Source organism: Arachis hypogaea, chromosome 18 (assembly GCF_003086295.3).
Source record: "Arachis hypogaea cultivar Tifrunner chromosome 18, arahy.Tifrunner.gnm2.J5K5, whole genome shotgun sequence".
Lineage (NCBI taxonomy): Eukaryota > Viridiplantae > Streptophyta > Magnoliopsida > Fabales > Fabaceae > Arachis > Arachis hypogaea.
This window is the reverse complement of record NC_092053.1, coordinates 60,963,783-60,973,492: the sequence shown is the minus strand read 5'-3', so window position 1 is coordinate 60,973,492 and position 9,710 is coordinate 60,963,783. Positions and strand designations below refer to the sequence as shown.

Sequence of the window (9,710 nt, the reverse complement as noted above, 5' to 3'; positions counted from 1 at the left end):
TAAAAATAATATTTTAATAAAAATAATAAAATAATGCGGAAAAGGTAGTTTTCTGTAAAAGCTTTAGAAAGACAACTTTAAGTGCAGAATCTCATAATTACCTTCATAAAACACTTAGGGAGTGGTAATAACATGATAGTGAGGCAAAGATAAAGAAAAGATAAAAAGTTAAAGAAAAGATAAAAACCAAAGAAAAAGTCTATAAAATTTTAATGACAGAAAAACAGACAGAGACTAGTGAACGAACTAGGGCAACTTAGTTAGTACTTGAGTTGCGACTAGGGTTAGGTATTATATGAAAAGTTAAACTGTTTCAGTATAGACTTAATGAACCTATACCTGGGACAGGTTAACTATTCATACCGAAATTTACATAAGCTTTAAATACACATGTTAAACAGAGAAATCAGAGCAGAATAAAGTAACACAGAGCACAGAGTAACCAGAGTAAAGTAAAGAGATACAAAGAGAAAAGAATAATATGATAAAGAGAAATGGTTTGAGCCAGGATATTATAAAAGTGAAAGATGTAAAGTTTGTACAGTATGATTGAACAGAGAAAGAAAGAGGTACTGCATAAGAATGTGAAAATGATGATGAATAATGAGAATGATGATGAATGATGATAATGAGAATGATTATGTAATGATCTGCTGCATGAAGGTAGTCAGATAGATAGTGGTACGACCACAGAACGTTTTCCAGTGTTACACAGCTATTGAGAGCTGTACCTGCAACTGATAACCTGGGATCACTTGCAGAGGATATTAATTCATACACGGCTAGAACGCCACACCTGTAAGGCAAGGATTGCTTACAGAGAATATGATTTCATACATGGCTGGAATGCCACCACCTATAAAGCAGAGTTTGCTTATAGAGGATATGACGCATACGTCGGTTAGTGAGAACTGTACCTATGCTGACTGGAAAACCATACCCGTTTCAGCTGCTTCGGGTTATGTCGGGAGCGGGTAGAAACCGACAGATGAGCTCATTACCTGCGCTAGGGCTAGACATGAATCATACTTGGTTGCGCATTTCCTTTGTTATGATTGTGGTATGAATGTATGCTTTCCTTGTTTGTATTCCATTCTCTGTGCTTGTGTTATTTTCTTGTATTCTTCTGTTTGTGTTCTGCTATCTATTTTCTCTATCTTCTCTACTTATCTGTGTTTTCTAATTACTGCTTCTTTGTATTCTGCTAATAGTCTGGTAAACAACATATAATTAATGAACATAACTAATAACCCCGACCCTACTAAGAACTCCCCAGTTCTTACCCCTTCTCTCCCTTCCCCCTTCAGATGGAAGTAAGAGTACCTTACCATAGTTCGCTGATGACCGTTCGTAAGAAGAGAATTCTGCTCTAGATAGTCTTCTGAAATTAGGGTGAATATCGTTCTCTGACTATATGTATATACTGTGAGACCAGCCAACATCTACACCCCGTTCGTATGCACACTTTAACCTAAATCCTGTGTACGAGATTCCTATTTTGTGTAGCTACTTCATGAGGTACCAGAGAGACGTCCTATGGAAAAGTCTGATCGTGCAGAAGAGTAGCAGAAGATGTTCTATCTTTTGATGACATTCCACCTGACTTGAGTTTTGAAGACCTAGAACGTACTTTCCCTCGCTTTAGTAGTTTAGAGGGACTAGGTGAGTATAGAGTCTAGGCTAGCCTAGGTGCCAGCTTAGGGACCTCTTGAATAGGTCAGGACCTGGGATGTTGTATGTATGTATATGTATAAAGTTATTATCTAGCTATATCTAGGGGTGTTCTAACTAAAGGTCTATACTCTAATAAAGGTTGGATCACTGAATGTTGCTAGATACTTGTGATGTATTTATGTGTGGTTGCTTATAATTGTTTTATCTGTTATTATTTGTGAATTGATTATAAATGAGTCTGTCTATTAATCCAAACATTTTCAAAAAAAAAATACACCTCGCAAATTAACTACGCTTTTAACAACGAATCAGGCTCATATGATAAATAATAGATAATAATTAGGAAGACAAATTGGTAGCGCTCAGTTTCCGGTATGATCTAGACATATTGAAAATTGAGTCGTTACAATTTGGTATCAGAGCAGTTCGTTCCCAGTAGAGCTTGGGGAGTGCAGTGACTATGCTTCATTGCATACTCTGTTGTGTGTCTCATGCGTATAGGATATCCCAGTGATATATGTTGCATGATTGTTTCTGTATTTTCATTTTGGGAATATTCATACTTGACTTGAAGTGTTAAGACTGATCACCTTAACAATGATTGTTTGGTGTGAACAGGACTATAATGGGTTCACGGAGACGAGGCATACGGGAAGGAATTCCTAATGTTAACTACGAGAGGGAACATGAAACGTTTATGGCTACCATGAACAATGCGTGAAGCTGCGGTAACAGCGGCTAGGGCTGTTGAACGTCTTGGAGTGAGAAATGGGAATGATGAGAATAACTTAGGGCATCCTGAAAGACCTATGACCCTTGCAACCTTTCTGAAGGTTAATTTGCCTAAGTTCAAGGGTACACTCATTGCGACTGACGCTGATAACTGGTTTCGAGGTATTGAACGATCACTGAGAGTGCAACATGTTCTGGAAGGACAACACGTGGAGTTTGCTACTTATATGCTTGAGGGAGAAGCTGAGTACTGGTGGCAGGGGATACAGCGACTGCTACAACGTAATGAAGGTGACATTCCTTGGGATATTTTTAAAGATGAATTCTACAAGAAATATTTCCCAAGAGCAGTGCGTGATGCTAAAGAGATAGAGCTTATTGGTGCACGAAATTGTGATGTCCAGGCTCGAACAATCCCTGGCAACGTGAGCAACTTGGTACGCGTAATCGTGATTACACTTTAATTATGTAAAATTCATGGCTCTTTCTTTCCCTGGCAATGGCGCCAAGAACATGGTGCCAATACCATGGTTCACAACTTCGATACAACTAACCAGCAAGTGCACTGGGTCGTCCGAGTAATACCTTACGTGAGTAAGGGTCGAATCCCACGGAGATTGTTGGTATGAAGCAAGCTATGGTCACCTTGCAAATCTCAGTTAGGCAGATATAAATTGATAATGATGTTTTCGAATAATAAATAATAAAATAGGGATAGAAATACTTATGTAAATCATTGATAGGAATTTCAGATAAGCGAATGGAGATGCTTTTCGTTTCTCTGAACCTCTGCTTTCCTGCTATCTTCATCAAATCAGTCTTACTCCTTTCCATGGCTGGCTTTATGCAAGGGCATCACCGTTGTCAGTGGCTACATCCCCTCCTCTTAGTGAAAAATATGCTCACATGCTCTGTCACAGCACGGCTAATCATCTGTCGGTTCTCGATCATGCTGGAATAGGATTCACCCTCCTTTTGCGTCTGTCACTAACGCCCAACAATCGCGAGTTTGAAGCTCGTCACAGTCATTCAATCATTGAATCCTACTCGGAATACCACAGACAAGGTTTAGACTTTCCGGATTCTCTTGAATGCCGCCATCATTCTAGCTTACGCCACGGAGATTCCGGTTAAGAGATCTAAGAGATATTCATTCTAGCTTATTTCATGTAGAACGGAAGTGTTTGTCAGGCACGTGTTCATAGGGGAGAATGGTGATGAGCGTCACACATAATCATCACCTTCATCACGTTCTTGGGTGCGAATAGATATCTTAGAAGCGAAATAAGATGAATTGAATAGAAAACAGTAGTACTTTGCATTAATCTTTGAGGAACAGCAGAGCTCCACACCTTAATCTATGGAGTGTAGAAACTCTACCGTATGAAAATACATAAGTGAAAGGTCCAGGCATGGCCGAGATAGCCAGCCCCCAAAATGTGATCACAGGATCAAAATACAATCCAGGATCCAATATGGTTAAAAGGACCAGTAAAAGGTCCTATTTATAATAGACTAGCTACTAGGGTTTACATGAGTAAGTAATTGATGCATAAATCCACTTCTGGGGCCCACTTGATGTGTGCTTGGGCTGAGCTTGAGTGTTGCACGTGTAGAGGTCCTTCTTGGAGTTGAACGCCAGCTTTTGTGCCAGTTTGGGGGTTCAACTCTAGTTTTGGCTCCTTTTCTGGCGCTGGACGCCAGATTTAGGCAGAGAGCCGGCGTTGAACGCCAGTTTGCGTCATCTATTCTTGACCAAAGTATGGACTATTATATGTTGCTAGAAAGCCCTGGATGTCTAATTTCCAACGCAATTGGAAGCGCGCCATTTCGAGTTCTGTAGCTCCAGAAAATCCACTTTGAGTGCAGGAAGGTCAGAATCCAACAGCATCAGCAGTCCTTCTTCAACCTCTGAATCTGATTTTTGCTCAAGTCCCTCAATTTCAGCCAGAAAATACCTGAAATCACAGAAAAACACACAAACTCATAGTAAAGTCCAGAAATGTGAATTTAACATAAAAATTAATGAAAACATCCCTAAAAGTAACTAGATTCTACTAAAAATATACTAAAAACAATGTCAAAAAGCATATAAATTATCCGCTCATCACAACACCAAACTTAAATTGTTGCTTGTCCCCAAGCAACTGAAAATCAAATAGGATAAAAAGAAGAGAATATACTATAAATTCTAAACTATCAATGAAACATAGCTTCAATCAGATGAGTGGGACTTGTAGCTTTTTGCCTCTTGAATAGTTTTGGCATCTCACTCTATCCATTGAGGTTCAGAATGATTGGCATCTATAGAAAGTCAGAGTTCAGATAGTGTTATTGATTCTCCTAGTTCAGTATGATGATTCTTGAACACAGCTTCTTTATGAGTCTTGGCCGTGGCCCTAAGAACTTTGTTTTCCAGTATTACCACCGGATACATAAATGCCACAGACACATAATTGGGTGAACCTTTTCAGATTGTGACTCAGCTTTGCTAAAGTCCCCAATTAGAGGTGTCCAGGGTTCTTAAGCACACTCTTCTTTTGCTTTGGACCTTGACTTTAACCGCTCAGTCTCAAGTTTTCACTTGACACCTACACGCCACAAGCACATGGTTAGGGACAGCTTGGTTTAGTCGCTTAGGCCAGGATTTTATTCCTTTAGGCCCTCCTATCCACTGATGCTCAAAGCCTTGGGATCCTTTTTATTTGCCCTTGCCTTTTGGTTTTAAGGGTTATTGGCTTTTTGCTCTTGCCTCTTGATTTTAAGAGCTTTTGGCTTTTTCTGCTTGCTTTTTTCTTTTTCTTCTAATTTTTTTTTTCGCCTATTTTTTTTTTCTGCAAGCTTTGTTCTTTGCTGCTTTTTCTTGCTTCAAGAATCATTTTTATGATTTTTCAGATTATCAAATAACATGTCTCCTAGTCATCATTCTTTCAAGAGCCAACATATTTAACATTCTTAAACAACAACTTCAAAAGACATATGCACTGTTCAAGCATACATTCAGAAAACAAGAAGCATTGTCACCACATCAATATAATTGAACTAAGTTCAAGGATAAATTCGAAACTCATGTACTTCTTGTTCTTTTGAATAAAAATATTTTTCAAAGAGAGGTGATGGATTCATAGGACATTTATAACTTTAAGACAAAGTTACTAACTACTAATGATCATGTAATGAAGACACAAACATGGATAAGCACATAACATAGAAAATGAAAAACAGAAGAAATAAGAACAAGGAATAAATCCACCTTAGTGATGGTGGCGTTTCCTTCTTGAGGAACCAATGATGTCCTTAAGCTCTTCTATGTCTCTTCCTTGTCTTTGTTGCTCCTCCCTCATTGCTTTTTGATCTTCTCTTATTTCATGAAGCATGATGGAGTGCTCTTGATGTTCCACCCTTAGTTGTCCCATATTGGAACTCAATTCTCCTAGGGAGGTGTTGATTTGCTCCCAATAGTTTTTTGGAGGAAAGTGCATTTGAGGCATCTCCGGGATCTCATAGTGATGAGCTTCATATGCCTCTTGAGCTCCATGAATGGGCTCTCTTGCTTACTCCATCTTCTTCTTAGTGATGGGCTTGTCCTCTTTGATGAGGATGTCTCCCTCTATGTCAATCCCAGCCGAATTGCATAGGTGGCAAATGAGGTGAGGAAAGGCTAACCTTGCCATGGTGGAGGACTTGTCAGCCACCTTGTAGAGTTCTTGCGGTATAATCTCATGAACTTCCACCTCTTCTCCAATCATGATGCTATGGATCATGATGGCCCGGTCTATAGTAACTTCAGACCGGTTGCTAGTGGGAATGATTGAGCATTGAATGAACTCCAACCATCCTCTAGCTACAGGCGTGAGGTCCAATCTTCTTAGTTGAACCGGCTTGCCTTTGGAGTCAATCTTCCATTGAGCTCCTTCTACACATATGTCCATAAGGACTTGGTCCAACCTTTGATCAAAGTTGACTCTCCTTGTGTAGGGGCGTGCGTTCTCTTCCATGTTTGGCAAGTTGAACGCCAACCTCACATTTTTCGGACTAAAATCCAAGTATTTCCCCCGAACCATTGTAACATAGTTCTTTGGATCCGGGTTCTTACTTTGATCATGGTTCTTGGTGATCCATGCATTAGCATAGAACTCTTGAACCATTAGGATGCCGACTTGTTGGATGGGATTTGTTAGAACTTCCCAACCTCTTCTTTGAACTTCATGTCGGATCTCCGGATACTCATTTCTTTTGAGTTTGAAAGGGACCTCGGGGATCACCTTCTTCTTGGCCACAACATCATAGAAGTGGTCTTGATGGCCTTTGGAGATGAACCTTTCCATCTCCCATGACTCGGAGGTGGAAGCTTTTGTCTTCCCTTTCCCCTTTCTAGAGGATTCTCCGGTCTTAGGTGCCATCAATGGTAATGGAAAAACAAAAAGCTTATGCTTTTACCACACCAAACTTAGAATCTTGCTCGCCCTCGAGCAATAAAAGAAAGAATAGATGAAGAAGAAGAAGAAATATGGAGAGGGAGAGGGAGATGTGGTTTCGGCCAAGAGGGGTGTAGAGGGGTGTGTTATGTGAATTTGATGAAGAATGGAGGGCTTTATATAGGGAAGGGAGGGGGGTTAAGGTTCGGCCATATGGGTGGGTTTGGGTGGGAAATTGGTTTTGAATTTTGAAGGTAGGTGGAGTTTATGAGGTAGGTTTATAGGGAAGAGTGGATGGATGTTTGTGGTGAAGAGGTGATGGGGAAGAGAGTTTGAGGTGATTGGTGAAGGGTTTTTGGGGGAGAGTGTTTATGGGGTTGTGTGAAAGAGAGTGGTGAGAAGAAGTAAGTGGAGGTAGGTGGGGATCCTGTGGGGTCCACAGATCCTGAGGTGTTCAAGGATTTACATCCCTGCACCCATTAGGCATGTAAAAATGCCTTTGCACCCAACTCTGGGCGTTCAGCGCCAGGTTGTTGGCCATTTTGGGCGTTCAATGCCCATTTGTGTGCCATTTCTGACGTTGAATGCCAGAACCATGCCTGTTCTGGCGTTCAGCGCCCAGAACCTGCCCATTTTGGGCGTTCAGCGCCAGAACCATGCTCTGTTCTGGCGCTGAACGCCAGACAGATGCTCCTCCAGGGTGTGATTTTTCTTCTGCTGTTTTTGATTCCGTTTTCAATTTTTATATTCATTTTGTGACTCCACATGATCATGAACCTACAAAGACATATAAATAAGAAAAATATAGTTAGATAAAAATTGGGTTGCCTCCCAACAAGCGCTTCTTTAATGTCAATAGCTTGACAGTGGGCTCTCATGGAGCCTCACAGATGTTCAGAGCATTGTTGAAACTCTCCAACCCAAACTTAGAGTTTGGATATGGGAGTTTAACACCAAACTTAGAGTTTGGTTGTGGCCTCCCAACACCAAACTTAGAGTTTGACTGTGGGGGCTCTGGTTGACTCTGCTTTGAGAGAAGCTTTTTCTGCTTCCTCTCCATGGTTACAGAGGGAGATCCTTGAGTTTTAAACACAAGGGAGTCCTCATTCCATTGAAGGACTATTTCACCTCTGTCAACATCAATCACAGCTCTTGCTGTAGCCAGGAAAGGTCTTCCTAGGATGATAAATTCATCCTCTTCCTTTCCAGTACCCAGGACTATGAAATCAGCAGGGATGTAAAGGCCCTCAACCTTTACTAACACGTCCTCTACTTGTCCATAAGCCTATTTTCTGGAATTATTTGCCATCTCTAATGAGATTTTAGCAGTTTGCACCCCATAGATTCCCAGTTTCTCTATTACAGAGAGGGGCATGAGGTTTATTCCTGAACCAAGGTCACATAGAGCCTTAAAGATCATGGTGCCTATGGTACAGGGTATTATGAACTTTCCAGGATCCTGTCTCTTCTGAGGCAATGTCAGTTGATCCAGATCACTTAGTTCATTGATGAACAAGGGAGGTTCAACTTCCCAAGTATCAATGCCAAATAATTTGGCATTCAGCTTCATGATTGCACCAAGAAACTTGGCAGTTTGCTCTTCAGTAACATCCTCATTCTCTTCTGAAGAGGAATACTCATCAGAGCTCATGAAGGGCATAAGGAGGTTCAATAGAATCTCTATGGTCTCTAGATGAGCCTCAGAGTCCTTTGGTTCCTCAGAGGGAAGCTCCTTATTGACCACTGGACGTCCCAGGAGGTCTTCCTCCTTGGGATTTGCGTTCTCCAGTCCCCTTGTAGGTTCGGCCATGGTGCTTATGTCAATGGCCTTGCACTCTCCTTTTGGGTTCTCTTCTGTATTGCTTGGGAGAGTACTGGGAGGGATTTTAGTGATCCGTTTACTCAGCTGGCCCACTTGTGCTTCCAAATTTCTAATGGAAGACCTTGTTTCATTCATGAAGCTCACAGTGGCCTTGGATAGATCAGAGACTAGATTTGCTAAATTAGAAGCATTTTGTTCAGAGTTCTCTGTCTGTTACTGAGTGGATGATGGAAAAGGTTTATTATTGTTAAACCTGTTTCTTCCACCATTATTAAAGCCTTGTTGAGGCTTTTGATCCTTCCATGAGAAATTTGGATGATTTCTCCATGATGAGTTATAGGTGTTTCCATAAGGTTCACGTAAGTAATTCACCTCTGCTATTGCAGGGTTCTCAGGATCATAAGCTTCTTCTTCAAAAGATGCCTCTTGAGTACTGTTAGATGCAGCTTGCATTCCATGCAGACTCTGAGAGATCATATTGACTTGCTGAGTTAATATTTTATTCTGAGCCAATATGGCATTCAGAGTATCAACTTCAAGAACTCCCTTCTTCATAGGCGTCCCATTGCTCACAGGACTCCTTTCAGAAGTGTACATGAACTGGTTATTAGCAACCATGTCAATGAGTTCTTGAGCTTCTTCAGGCGTTTTCTTTAGGTGAATGGATCCACCTGCAGAAGTGTCCAGTGACATTTTTGATAGCTCAGATAAACCATCATAGAATATATCCAGGATGGTCCATTCTGAAAGCATGTCAGAAGGACACTTTTTGGTCAGCTGTTTGTATCTTTCCCAAGCTTCATAAAGGGATTCACCTTCTTTCTGTCTGAAGGTTTGAACATCAGCTCTAAGCTTGCTCAGCTTTTGAGGAGGAAAGTACTTGGCTAAAAAAGCCATGACCAGCTTATCCCAAGAGTTCAGGCTGTCTTTGGGTTGAGAATCCATCCATAATCTGGCTCTGTCTCTTACAGCAAAAGGGAAAAGCATGAGCCTGTAGACTTCAGGATCTACTCCATTAGTCTTAACAGTATCACATATCTGCAAGAATTCAGTTAAGAACTGAA

At 40.9% G+C, this 9,710-nt stretch overlaps 1 non-coding gene across 1 annotated transcript; it reads left to right on the top strand.

The window, feature by feature from the left end:
* The first annotated feature begins 9,393 nt into the window (after positions 1-9,393).
* On the top strand, positions 9,394-9,501 carry LOC112774472 (small nucleolar RNA R71). The gene has a single exon (XR_003188962.1). It is a non-coding gene; the product is annotated as a small nucleolar RNA R71 (small nucleolar RNA).
* Positions 9,502-9,710: the final 209 nt, after the last annotated feature.